The sequence below is a fragment of the Pholcus phalangioides genome, unplaced genomic scaffold (genome assembly GCF_987345545.1).
Source record: "Pholcus phalangioides strain wild (caught in Gottingen) unplaced genomic scaffold, Ppha-v1.0 ptg000017l_1, whole genome shotgun sequence".
Classification (NCBI taxonomy): Eukaryota; Metazoa; Arthropoda; class Arachnida; order Araneae; family Pholcidae; genus Pholcus; species Pholcus phalangioides.
In genome coordinates, this window is record NW_028301610.1 from 3901683 (window position 1) to 3915699 (window position 14017).

Consider the following 14017-nt stretch of genomic DNA (forward strand, 5'->3'; position numbering starts at 1 on the left):
ATCAACATAGCTCTTGTCACTTCGAGACAAAAGTCTAGACGATAATAACAAAAATGTCTGTCAAATGAAAATGAGCACAGAAAAATATTCCAGAAATTTCACCTTTATATCTGAATGGCAGTGTTGTCTAGCAACGTGAAAGCATTCTTTTTTTGTGTATGTATACTCCCGAATGCTGTAGTAAAAGCGTCATAATATAGGCCTACATTACTTTTTCCGTCACTTAACCGTCTTTTACTTGGTGAGACATCTATTCCTGAGCAAATATAATATAATAAACGGGATACGTGCTGCGGGTTCGTATAGTAGTCTAAAGACACAGAACCACACGGAAAGACCTATGCCGGAAACCTTTCAGCTTCCTAAACTTACTTTGCGGCTCTAGAAAATGTATTTTACGTATTTTCTCCATCAATTCTTACCTCTTATAGGAAACAAAACTTCACATCTACGGGTAGTTTCTGTTCTCACAGACATTGAAACATTTTACAGTGCCAAACATTTTTTCCTGGGACTTTAATCTTGAACTCGAAACTTCGTCCATCTGCAAAAACACCATGAATTACATATTTTTTGATAAATTACTTTAAAGAGTTCTCTCATGATTACACACTGCGTACAGTCCATCAAAGAAGAATCAGTTCATTTTGAATGCTTTTCTTAAGCTGATGATCCAGCATGTTACAATATTCAGACACTAAAACCGCTGTCGATCTAGTGCAGGGTTTCCAACGTAAAAATTCTCGAGGAACCGTTGAATCCAATGAGTCTGTTCTCAGGCCCGTCATTTGGGGAGGGGTCGGGGGGGGGGAGCCCCCCTCCACGGTTTTTGAAAATACACTAAAAATGGTATATATACAAATATATATATGTATATTTAGTACATGTTCTTTGCCCCTTCCCCTGAAAAAAAGTTGAAATGACGGCCCTGGCTCTTCTACGAGGTGGATATGAGTTAATCGGGCTAGAGTATGCATAATTTTGATGATGATTGCGCAAAAATTCAGCTTACGACGCGGCTGCTTTATATTAACACGTGCATTCATAGCATCGAAAATGCTCGTTAGCCGAGGCAGAAAAATCATAAAAGAATCTTCGTTAGCCGAAAAATTCGTAAGCATTTATACCTGTCTGAAAGTTTTTGCATGTTTTCTGATAATTTTATACTTGCCCGCTTAAAGCCTGTTGGCAGTACCTAATCTATTTTAGTCACGTGTATTAGTGGCAAACATACGTAAATATTTCCCATATAAACATCTTAAAACATATACTGTACTTTAAATAAAACCAGGTAACAATCTGCTGCTTCGGGAATGAAAAAAAATTCTTATAGTATATAAGAATTATATACTATATATTCTTATATATAAGTGTTGCAATTAGAACTAAAACTATTAACTTACCTTCATCGTGCCTGCAAAACCTCACGAAATAAAATAAATCCCAATATATGAAAATAATTTTCCCTCAGTATCAAACACATTGAACCCTATAAACACATTATATGTTATCTAATCCAATGTGAGACGAATTAAGATTAAGATACAAGCATTTCGCGTGAAACGTCTCAAATTAAATTGCATCAAAAATACCCAAAAATTATTTAACAAAGACATTTCTAGTTAAGAGTTCGAAAAGACAGAATTTTAAAATTTCCAGAATAAAAACACTTTTATATTTGTTCTTTATAATATTTTTAAAGGAAATGGATTAAACATTCAATGGGAGGAACAAGACGTCACAAGTATTGAAAATATACAATATTTTATCAACTGAATACCTAGAGACCAATTTACTGTTTATTCTTAAAAGTTTCCCCCACTCAAACATAAATCTAAATTTTCGAGGAAAAAGATAAACTGGAAAATTTCGCCATTTCGAAAAGCAAACATTTCCCAATGGAAAAATTCTCCAAAAAATATAGCGTTGAATGAAAACATAAACCGACTCGCTTAATTTCTTAGAATTAGCTAATTAAGTTTCAAAAATGTAAATTCGCACAAAATTTTCTCACTTTTCTTGGAAATTCTTTAATCAGAATAGAGTAAGAATTCTATTGCAGAAAATATTTTCGGTTTGAAGATGAAGAGTTTTATAGACTTTTCAGAATTCGTGGTAAATATCTTAAATCATAGCGATGTTTTCAAAATAGAATAATTTTTACTTTATTTCCTTCGGAATTCCTGGAAAAATGAAAAACAATATTTATTCTTCGATTTTCATAACACGGATACTTTCTCGGTTTGTGTGACATTTATTTTCACAGCACGAATGTTGTTGTGATCAATATCATAGAAGGGATGATAAACTCTCTCATGTGAAGCGCGTTCTTTTTTGTGTTAAAAGTATTTTTTGTTCCGAAACTTGCTTTTATAAAATTCAAAGGCTTTTTTCTGTTTTTTTTTAATAATTTATTTATGGATACCATTTCAAAGGTATCCATAAATAAAGCATTATTAAAGATTTCTGCATCTAAAATGGCTATACGACCATTATTTTACGGGAAATTCCCGAATTTCTTCGTGTATTCAGCCGTCCTGAATTTTTAATGAAAACCTCCCGATTTTTTAACGAAATTACTTAGATTTGTGATTTTTACCAAAATTAAGTAAATGGTAATTATTTTCATGGTTTATAAGTTGTATTATATGGTAGTTGTATGTGTGTGTGGTTATAAATACGATATCCCTATCACATATTTGTCATGTTCAACTTTCTTATCGCGAGATGCACCTTAATTCACTACGATTTACACACATTAGTCCTTTATTTATCTGACTATTTCCCACATTTCAACATTTGCCTAATTGACAACTTTTTTGGTGGACAATTGCACAATGTCAGTATTTACATATTTTTTCTAATTTTCATACTTTCGTTCACTATTACTTATTGTATATAAGCTATAACTTGTAACGGGTGTTCGTCCAATGACATTCGGTCCCACTTTAGTATAACGGATAATTTTACTTTTATGCAAGACCTGCCATCTTTTGTCGACTATGGAGACTAACATACAACCTCTGACAATAAAGTTCGGTGAATAAAGTCAGAACGGCCGATCTGACAACACTGGCGAAGCAAAACGCTGCACATGCGTAGCGGCAGGTGTTGACCATCTGCCGCCACCGTTGTTCAGTTGAGCGTCGTTTGTGTTCCATGAAAGACTTGTTTTACAAAGTGCTTGTTTAGTGCGTTGGTTCTTAACTGAGAACAGGAAAGTGAACGAACAAAAGATCAATTTAAAGTTTTGTTTTAAGCTTGGCAAGACACCGAAAGAAACTCGCGCGATGCTGGTACGTGTTTATGAAGATCAAGCACTGTCCATGAAGTGTGTGTACGAGTGGATCGCCCGTTTTAGAGAAGGCCAAAAGTGTTTCTGACAACCCCCGTAGCGGAAGACCGGCGACCGCCGTCAGTGACGAAAACATTGATGAATCTCGAAAAAGTGATGAATATAATCACGAAAGATCGTCGATTAACTGTGCGCATGATAGCTGATGAACTGCAGATTAACCGTGAATCCGTGCGACAAATCGTTAACCAGAATTTAGGGATGCGAAAGGCGTGTTGTCGTCTTGAGCCACATCACTTGACTGACGATCAGAAGCAGGCACGTTTACAGGCTTCACAAGTTTTTTTCGAAACGGCGGATGCAACACCAAATTTCTTGAACTGTATTGTCACTGAGGATGAGTCCTGGTGTCTCAGGTACGACCCTGAAACGAAACGGCAAAGCATGGAATGGCGTTCTCCTGAATCACCTCGTCGGAAAAAGGTCAGAGCAGAAAAATCACGCATCAAAACGATGCTAATCACCTTTTTTGATAGTCAAAGCATTATCCACAAGGAATTTCTACCTGAGGGAACGACGGTGAATGCTGCAAGGTACATTGAAATTGTGACCCGTTTCATGAAACGTCTACGCAGGGTACGACCTCAGTACGCACAACAAGGTTCATGGTTTTTTGTTAACGACAATGCTCGCCCTCCCACAGCCAATATCGTCAAACAGTTCCTGGCAAAAAAGGGAGTGGTGCAAATTGAACATCCACCATACTCAATCCAGACTTCTTCCTATTTCCACGACTCAAACTCGCTTTGAAAGGAAAGAGATTTGATGATATTCCTAACATCCAACGAAACGTAACGAGTCTTTTGAACTCCATCCCAAAAGAAGACTTCTTGCAAAGTTTCCAGGACATGTATAGGAGATCTCAGCGGTGCATAGTAATGGGAGGTGACTATTTCGAAGGACAGTAAGGTAACTTTCGTTAACATTTCATCTACGTTAATGTTACAGGACTATTCACCGAACTTCATTGTCAGAGGTTGTATACAATGTAGTGAAGATCGCAGTGCGGTTATCGATTTGATTCGTCCATCATCCATCTATCCTACTTACAGGGTGTTTCAGGAATGACTCGCTAATTTTGAAATGACAACTTGGAAGAAGTGATAGACACAAAGATGAAACAAGTATAGTTGATGCTCGTTTGTAAGAACTGCACGTTCTTATACGAACTGATCTTTTGGTCCCAAACAAATACAATTCCTTCGAACCTATTTCTCATTTACGAACTTTCGATTTGCCGAACAAGTTTATCACTCCGTACAGGTTCGTAAAAATAAGCGTCGACTAAAGTTCGTTTAATGGGTAGGCCAAAAATTTCAAATACGCCAATTTGTGAAATTAGTTACAACTTTGACAAATCGATAGCACCACAGTCATCTTGCAGAGGGTGGTAATGCCCTTTGTCACCATAGATCAAATCACATTGCGATTATTTCAAGTTAAGAAGCTGTGGGAGAAAAAAACCAACTCCTTCAATTTTTATGAATTTTTAAACTATTTAGAAGTTTTGGAAACTACATTTTATGCGCGTGTGTGTATGACACATACATAATTTTTAAATATCGCTTAAAAATATTATAATAAATTGTAAATTTTTTTACTTCCATTCTTTTCTGGACGGACATTGCAAAAGCCAATCGTCAAAAATAATTTTAATCATTCGAGCAAATAAAACGCAAGTAAATGCGTGTATTTGTTCTTGGAATCACGTAGGGTAAATAAATTGTAAGCATAATTTCTTGTGACATTTAATTATCAGTTAAGAGGTTTTAATGACTCGAGGGTAGATTTTAATAACAGTTCTCACAATTCAAACTCTGCCACATACGTGTGTACATACACGATAACTGATCTTGGTTTCATTTTAATCGTAAAAGAATTAATTGTTTTTAAAGTTGATGCCACAAGAAGCAGTGGAAGATATTGCATCAAAGTAATTACACGAAGACTTCATCAAGGAATAGCGGCCCAATCTCATTCAGAAAAATAAAACCTTGCTTTAAAAAAATAGAGGAGGGGAAGTATGTTTTCTGTACTTTGTAATGCAATACGACGGCACTAATTTGTAGGAAATACTTTTTCTTTCTCTGGCGTTTTTAAAATTTTTGACCAACTGAAAACTAATCTGAAGGTTCCCCAAAATGTTTCACTTATATATACGCTGTAGGAGACTAGGAAAAGAAATAATGTCTAAATTAATGAAAAAAAACTAGATGTTTTTTTTGTTTTGCTCTTTTCTCATCAACTTACAGAATTGAAATGCATCTTATTTCTTTCAACGCTGGAATATCTCGAATTAAAATTCCCATCCGCGCTGCTATTTTTAATTTAATTACTTCAACTACTTTCAGATAGATTATTCATGCCATTATTTTGATGTGTTTATTTTCAAAAAATAATTCTCAATCGCATTTAGCCACTATATGTAAATTGACCCTCTAACTTCCGGAAAAATATATATTTTACGATCATTTTGTTGCTATCATGCTCATTATATGCACATAATAATTGCTTAGACCAGAATCTATAGTTTAACATTTTGCAGGCCGAATCAGGTTTGATTAATATTCATAATTTCTTCCGGTTATTTCCTCTTCCGATCCTTTAGTATAGAGATATCAACCGAAAAATTCATGAGAAAAAAAATTCTTTCATGCTTTTTCTGGACTTGCACATGCTCATAGGAACAACATTCAAATTAGAACCAGAAAAATTAAATTTGATCTTACCTTAAAATTGATGATTTTAAGAAATTCAATTTTTGTGCACAAGAGCTGAAATGAGTGAAATTTTTGCTTTTTAAATTAAGTTCGAAATCTCTCACCTTTAGGAAAAATGATAAAGTGCTTTTATAACATAAAAATATGTTTCTCTGGTCAAATATAACCGATACTCTCGATCGCGAACATCGGCCGTTACAAGGTTAAAAGCCATTCTAAAATACTGTTTTACGTGCTTTCTACCGAGAGTTTATTGTGCTGACCATTCTGCATAAAAATGAAAACTTTTAATTACATTTTTTGTGGTCGTCTTCGTGCCATCTTTTTTCCTTAAGTTTGAATATACAGAGTGTCCTGTAAGTCCTAAATCGGCCTTTATCTCAGCAACCGTTCGTAGTAGAGGTATGAGTCTAATTAAATAATGCTTAAAATGTGTTCAGAAATCATTGTACCAGTTTTGAGAGAGAAACTACCATGTTTCACAAAATAAGAAAACTGGGTTTTCATACGGTCCCCGTGCTCGAACTACCGATTAGAAAGTTGTTGCCCCGTCTTTCTTGAGGCCAACAAAAGAATTCCATATGTTCTTGAGAGCAATATTCGCTGAAATGCAATCCAAAATTTGCTGAAAAGGTGGGAAAGAGTCCTTTTCCTCATTTTTATGCTATTTTTTCTCAACTCTTTATTCCGATTTTAAATTCAAATAGCCGATGAATGATGCACTTAGAAACATGGAATTTTTTATGACCTCAAGAGAGACAGGGCAACAACTTTCTAATTGAAAGTTAGAGAACCGGGGCGGGGGCTCATAAAAAATTACATTTTTGATTTCGTAGCACTCTGTATTTTCACTCTCGATACTGGTACAGAGTGATTTCTGAAAACATTTTGAGCATTTTTTAAATCAGAATTAGGCGATAACCTAATATAACTCTCAAGTGTACCACACGAAGACAAAAAATTTCCGAAAATTCCTACTCTATAATAACGATGGAGTGAATTTAATGAAAAAAAAAGTACACACCATATACAAGATCTATCGACGAGGGTCACAATGTTGATGTCATCTATGTGGATTTTAATAAGGCCTTCGATAAAGTAGACAGATCAATTCTTTTAAGGATAGCTAACCGATATGGGCATTCCTGGCAAAATTTTCTGTACGATTTATGTCCTACTGTCAGACAGAGTCCATCATGTTCGAGTTGCTGGGGCTGTGTCAGCGAGTCGCCCATACCAAGCGGCGTCATCCAAGGACCTGTGCTGGGCCCTATACTATTCACTTTGTTCACTAATGACATAGCTCAAGTCGTCTTTCCCATTCCCATTCTACAATTCGCAGATGATATAAAGCTATTCTCAACGAAAGACAACACAATGAGACTGCCTGCCCTCGTCTATTCCGTTGGAGTACAGAGAACAATCTTCCTATTTACATCGTCAAGAGTGGCTCTATGCGTCTAGGCAGAACCACCGACCCTGTCTGCTATCAGATGGACCCTGGAGTTCGGCAACACTTGACCATATGCTCCGATCTGGGTATTTCGTTATCCAGTTCTCTCGACTTCGCTGATCATTATCGTAATATGGTCTGCAGGGCCAATAAGGTCGCATACACTGACTTTCACTTTTTGCACTTATGTCCGACCGATTCTTGAATACTGCTCGCAGGTGTGGTGTCCACAACAAATTAAAGAAGTACTACTCATCGAGAGTCGCCAAAGGGTTTTTATTGAACAACATCCAGGTATTGGTGGAAGATCATACCAAGGAGGGTTCGAGCTGACCTAATAATGTGCTATAAACTGGTACACAATATGGTATATTTGCCTTCTGATAACTCTTTTTTCGAAATCTTGGACGGACGACCTAACCTCCGCAGACAGTCTTCAATTGAAAATTCCATTGGCCACAGGCGACACCTATTTTTATGGCTTTGCCGTTCGGCTAGACTGTGGAACAGCCTCCCACGTGACCTCGTCTCTGCCCCTTATGCTGGATTCGTTTCTTCCTCGGACGATTTTAACTTCACACCTCATATGAAGTGTTTTTGTTGATTTATGTTTTCTTATGTTTTTAGTTTTTAATCTTACCAGTGTAAGTGCAATCTTGCCTACTGGGTTGTGTGATAAATAAATAATAAATAAATAAATACAAGTATATACAATACGTACGTATGTAACGCAAAACATTTGTAAATTATTTAGCTCGTAGTTGCTGTAGAATATCCTTTGGTTCAACTATTTTCCCTTCAATCCATGATTAACATTGGTTTCAAAATAGCCCTTGAAGGGCGTTATATCATTTGTATCGATTAAAGGCAGATACAATGGAACGCCGCGGAACATTGATGGGTGGACTAACGCTCGTGTATTGCGGAGGTTTGATAAATCCCATACATTTGAAGCTGTTGGCAATACATGCCCAAGGGTAGATTCTCTTCTAATCAATGATCAGCGTTTTAGCTGAAGATAATTCGACGAGGTTTGAATGGATTCTCCAACACAAAAGCTTGTCTTAACGTCCCGAATCATGAATATATAGGCTACTAGAACTGGGGGGAGTGTATTAGACTGTATTATTCGGACAACTTCTAAACTGATTACAGCTTCTGTGCTGAGGGTGCCTAAATTAATGCGTGATATATACCATGAAACTATACACGTGGAAATTCTATTGTGGGATTTCTCATTTTACGAAGGGTAAACGTAGAAAAATTCAAAAGAAAGCGTCAGGTCAAGAAAGCTGAAAGAAAGTTGTGTTACTTAATTATGCACTTTGAAAATATTAATATGCATAAATATATTATCTATAATGAACATATCTGAGTACGTATGTACAATCAAACTCGGTTATAATGACCTCGGTTGTAACGAAACCTGGGTTAAAACGTCTATAATTTGTAGCCTCGGCTAATTTCAGTAGAGAATAATGTTAATGAACCTTTCGTATAAAGTCAATGAAAACGTACCGACCTCGGATATAACGACACATTTTTTTTTTACTTTTGCTGCCATTTTTATTGCGTATTCACGAGAAATTCCTAGAATCAGAGCTTATCACATTGAGACGATGTTTAATACTTAACGATTAAAAATATATATTTTGTACGTGTTTAACGTAGCTGTTTGACTTTCTCATTGACATAAGTTGTATACGGGACATTCCTGTGTTTTTTTCGTAATTTTGGCCTTCCCTTTAACGAAATGTCTGTTTTTTCAATTGTAAGACAAATTCAAAATCTTTATTAAAATCAGGGATGAAGATAATTTGCACAATTTATAAATTGTGTTACAAATGAATATGACTATATATCCATTTAAGATATTTGCCACGATTCAATTTTTCCACCTGAAATACATTTTAAATCCCTGCAGAGTTCTTGTAGCACTGTATCTTTCGTCAAGTGGTATTTGTAACCAATTTTCAGCAGTATCGTCGACAGCTTGACAATATTTTTGGCCGGAATTGGCGATGTACAGTATTTATGATAGCAAAATTTCCCATATTAATTTTCAAGTATGGTCACCCTAATCATAATGAAATAAAAATGTCGTGCAAGTATTTGATGGAATTTGATTTTTTTTTGCGAAAACAGGTCTTGAAAACGTCAAACTTAGTTGCAACGACAAAATTTCGCGAAATATTCGATATCATTATAACCGAGTTTGACTTTAGAGTCATATAACACCATGAATATTATCCACATCAACAATTTCAGTGAAAATAATAAATTCAAGTTAGTTTAGTTGAAAGTACGACACAAAACCAGACATTTTATTGGCAAAAATAAGCCGAGTTTGTGATAACTATAATGGCATAATCAAATTCCTGCGACCAATAACCTACTTATACGACGTAAGTAAAAAATATTATAGGCGTATTGATAAAGTTGAGCAGAATGATGCTCCACCCCTTCTGTTTCAAAAATATGTTATAATAGCATAAAATGTTGCATGTTACGGCATTTTGTGCATTAACCAATACTTTTCTTGCGATAAACCGATCATATTTTGTCTTATTATTGCAGAAAAATTAACGAAGGATTTTCTCCGATCCTATAAATGAAAATATTAAATTTAACATTTTTCTCAAAGTTTCATAAAAAGATGTGTTCTTATATAGGTGAAAAAATTCACTTTCCATAAGAATTCACTTTCTCCCGGCTTTTATCTTGATAATAGTCAAATATCATATCGAAGCTATGGCGGTAACTGCCATGATTTTGTTTTTGCGTGAAATGAATATTATTAATTGAGTTTTTTTTACCATTTTTGCATATTTTCTTTTGTCTTCCGTGCTCAAACATGAGCCATTTTCTATATATATATTATACGAATAGGGTGGTAATATTATATTGACTTTTCTGACAATATGTGGACAGATAAGATTAGATGGAGTTGATGGATTATGGTATTGACTATCAGCATGACCAATAAGGCATATATATCACATGTCCATCAAGGCATAGAAAACACCTAGAATTCATCGGACCATGAAATAGTAAGCATAAAGTATATGCATGATAATCAAACATGAATTGTACTCGGAATCACGTCATACATTTGATTGAAACAGCAATATCTTGTGGTACACACCATGTTTCCGCATTGGGATTCGAATGGAACTTAATGTGAGATTACACCGTCACATAAGTAGTTTTGGTTAACATTTCTTTTTTGAAATACCGTATAACCTCGTATTTAACCTTTTATAACCAAGTCACTGAACTAAACTAATGTCACTGTACATCAGAAATACTTATCTAGTCAATGCAATTACGTTGAAATAAACTATTTGGTTGTGCCATCGAACTTGGATATTCCTACTTCTCGAAGATCATAATGCATGATCCACTGTGATCTTCGAGAAGTAGGAATATCCATCCAAAAATAAAAATCACGGACTCAGTAATACTGAAGTGCGCCATTATCCCATACGTTACAACTGTTAAAACGGTTGCACGCTGGAATAACTTCACAGGGCTGGAATCCCCGGGCGCGGTAGCCCGGTCGATAAGATGCTCGCCTAAAGTACCTAAGGATGTTTAGAGGTGTCGCGAGTTCGATACCCGGTTCGTCCTTGTTAGAAAACTTTCCTGACATAGGGGTACAACAAAAAACGGCGACTTGACCGCAGTAAAAAATTGCTACCGCAGGGAGTCCCTCTTCGAGGGGTTAGCGCACCAACCTCTCGATGAGAATAAAAAAAAAACAAGCCTGCCGTTCGGAATCGGCAATAAATTGTAAGTCCCGGTCTAGTTAGCCCTCGTGTGCAGAAAATGACCGTGGTGCGACAAAAATGATCAATGGAATCCACACCTTTTATTCACGGTCACGCAGATTTGCATATGGTTTCTTCTTCTTCCCCAGGTTACATTTGCATGCATGGCGTTCTTTTTCTCCCGATAAATTTCAACAGGAATGCCGTTTTAACGTTTACGTAGCGGCCGTTTCGTAACGCGCTAGTGCGTTTGCGTTTCATGTTAGACCATACATTCTTTGATGACAATTGTTTGTATTGGTAGTAGTACTATCACCTGTTAAAGTTTCTCCCATCTTTTCTGAATCACCCTGTATACATATTTCACATTTGTATCTCAGCTTTGTCATTATAATGATAGGCCCTAAAATCAGCTTAAAATCAATGAAATATCGTTGTCAATGATTTACTGTATTTATTTATAATGCACAGTTTCAATGTGATTTGCATGCTGGTTTACCGTAAACCGGGACAACTTTTCCACCCGGGGCCAGTTTTTCAAAAAGATGATGTTTTGCACCCTGCCAAGCTCCTGAATCAACCAATCGAGACGCACAATGTTTTCATCGCACAGAGAAGACATTGAATGATAGCCTTTTCGCACTTTTTCAGTCTCACCAGTTGTTTACGGGTATTTATTAGTCGATTTGTTTTCGACTTGTAGGATAGGTGTTTTTGGTAATCTACAAAAGTGTCTCGCCCTGCCCATTCATTCAAAGGTAAGTAAAAACTACTTGTTTTAGTTAATGCAACATATAGTCCTCTTTCAGAATCAGTTTTAGACGTAAATTTTATGTTGCATTTAGATTTAATAATATAACTTGGCAAAGTTGCATCAGGAAGCTTGGTGAAAAAATGAGGCAACTTTGCCAACCTAAAATTTCGTCATTTTCTCAAAGTCTTGCATACTTTTTTCAAATCGTGTATTTTTCGTGTTTGATTTAGAGGTCGTTCAGATGCCAAGACGCATTAGTACCAAGTTGTGTGGCCGCAGGAACCAAAATTATGATGATACTACGCTGCAATCAGATTCTACAGAAGAGAAGAAGACGGCGAATCGATATGGCACTGGGAGAAGCCGTTGGCGAATTGCATTTGATGGAGGAGGACCAGTCTCTTCCGAGTACCTCTACAACGAATCACGTTGAGGAGACTCGTAAATTAAGAAAAACCAGATGAATGACCAACACAGTACTGATTAATCTAATTGTGCGTTTTCTTGACATGGTGTATCAGAATCAGATCAGGGAGAACCCGAGCAAGATGCGTAACCTACTGAAGACCTTTAACGGGAATTAGTCGCTGCTGCTGTTCCCGCTTCTTCCTTGTGAAAATGGACGTGATTCATTTGATCCTTTTTGTGACACCACGGTCATTTTCTGCACACGAGGGCTAATTAGACCGGGACCTACAATTTTTTGCCGATTCCGAACGGCAGGCTTATTTTTATACTCACTGAGAGGTTGGTGCGCTAAACCCTTGATGGGGGACTCCCTGCGGTAGCAATTTTTTCTGCGGTCATGTCGCCGTTTCTGTTATACCCATGAACATGATTCAACCATACACCAACATGGTGAAATGATGAATGTCAACGTAATCAAGGAGATTGATGGTACGGTTTACAAACAATTACAGCTTAGAATGTTTGTTGTGGTAGAGCTTTTGGCTAAAATAATATATAAGAAGTATAATGTTGATAAACTCGCTCAACTCTATGGGGACGGGGAGTTCGAGTTGTCATATATACAACTGACAGAGGAAAAAAATTTTACCCCCGCCCCAAACGTATTTGATGAAGCTAAATTTACCTTTTCTGACGAAATGTAAAACTTTTCTTTGAACTTTGAAGGTTGTGAATTTTAAGCCTTCCGATTTTAATGTTTTAAATATTTTTGTGTACCTTTCTTTCTTTACAATAAATAATTGATACTAAGTGTAGGGTGTTTTTATAGTGTGAAAAAATCTTTTTTCTTTTGTTTTTTGTATGATTTTGACACTGGTTTTAACACAGATGGCAAAGTTGCCCTATTTCCAAGGTAACTTTTTCACCAAGGTGTCATTTTTTTACGTATACATTTTTACTCAAGTTGTCTTGTTTATAGAGATTGTAAAACTAGAGATCAAAACGAATGTTTTATGATGATTTTGAAGCATTTTCGTGCATTATTAGTTAATAAAGCAGTTGGAAGAAGAAAAAAAAAGTAATAGTGTGTTTGTCCCTGTGTGTGTGTGTTGACGGTACCATTGAAATTAGATTTTTACTTCATCTCAAAAAAAAGAGCTCATCTGACAAAAACAATGTACGATTCGGAATCCACCCCACCCCCCAATATCACCGTAAAATCACTGAATAATCTTTAGCAATGATTTATTATATTTGTTTATAGCGCACAATTTCAATGTGATTCGTATGCTGCTCATTTATTGCCATTGAAATTTGATTTTCTCAAAAAATAGAGCCTATCTGACAAAACCAAAGTGGGATTTGGAATCAGCGCCCAAAAATCACCATAAAATTCACTGGAATATCTTTGAAAATGGTATACTATATCTGTTCATAACGCACAGTTTCAATTTGGTTTGTACGCTACCTATGCATTACTACGGAAATTTAATTTTCACTTTATCTCAAAAACTAGAAGTGATGGAATTTTTTAATTATTTTCCCAGCAATTAGCAT

General features: G+C 36.0%; 1 long non-coding RNA gene across 1 annotated transcript in view; it reads right to left on the minus strand.

Moving 5' to 3' along the window:
• Positions 1-440: 440 nt before the first annotated feature.
• Positions 441-14017, minus strand: part of LOC149072121 (uncharacterized) — a 47872-nt gene continuing 34295 nt past the window's right edge. Inside the window, exon 4 of the long non-coding RNA XR_016194335.1 lies at positions 441-544. This is a non-coding gene — a long non-coding RNA (uncharacterized LOC149072121). The remainder of the gene's footprint in view (positions 545-14017) is intronic.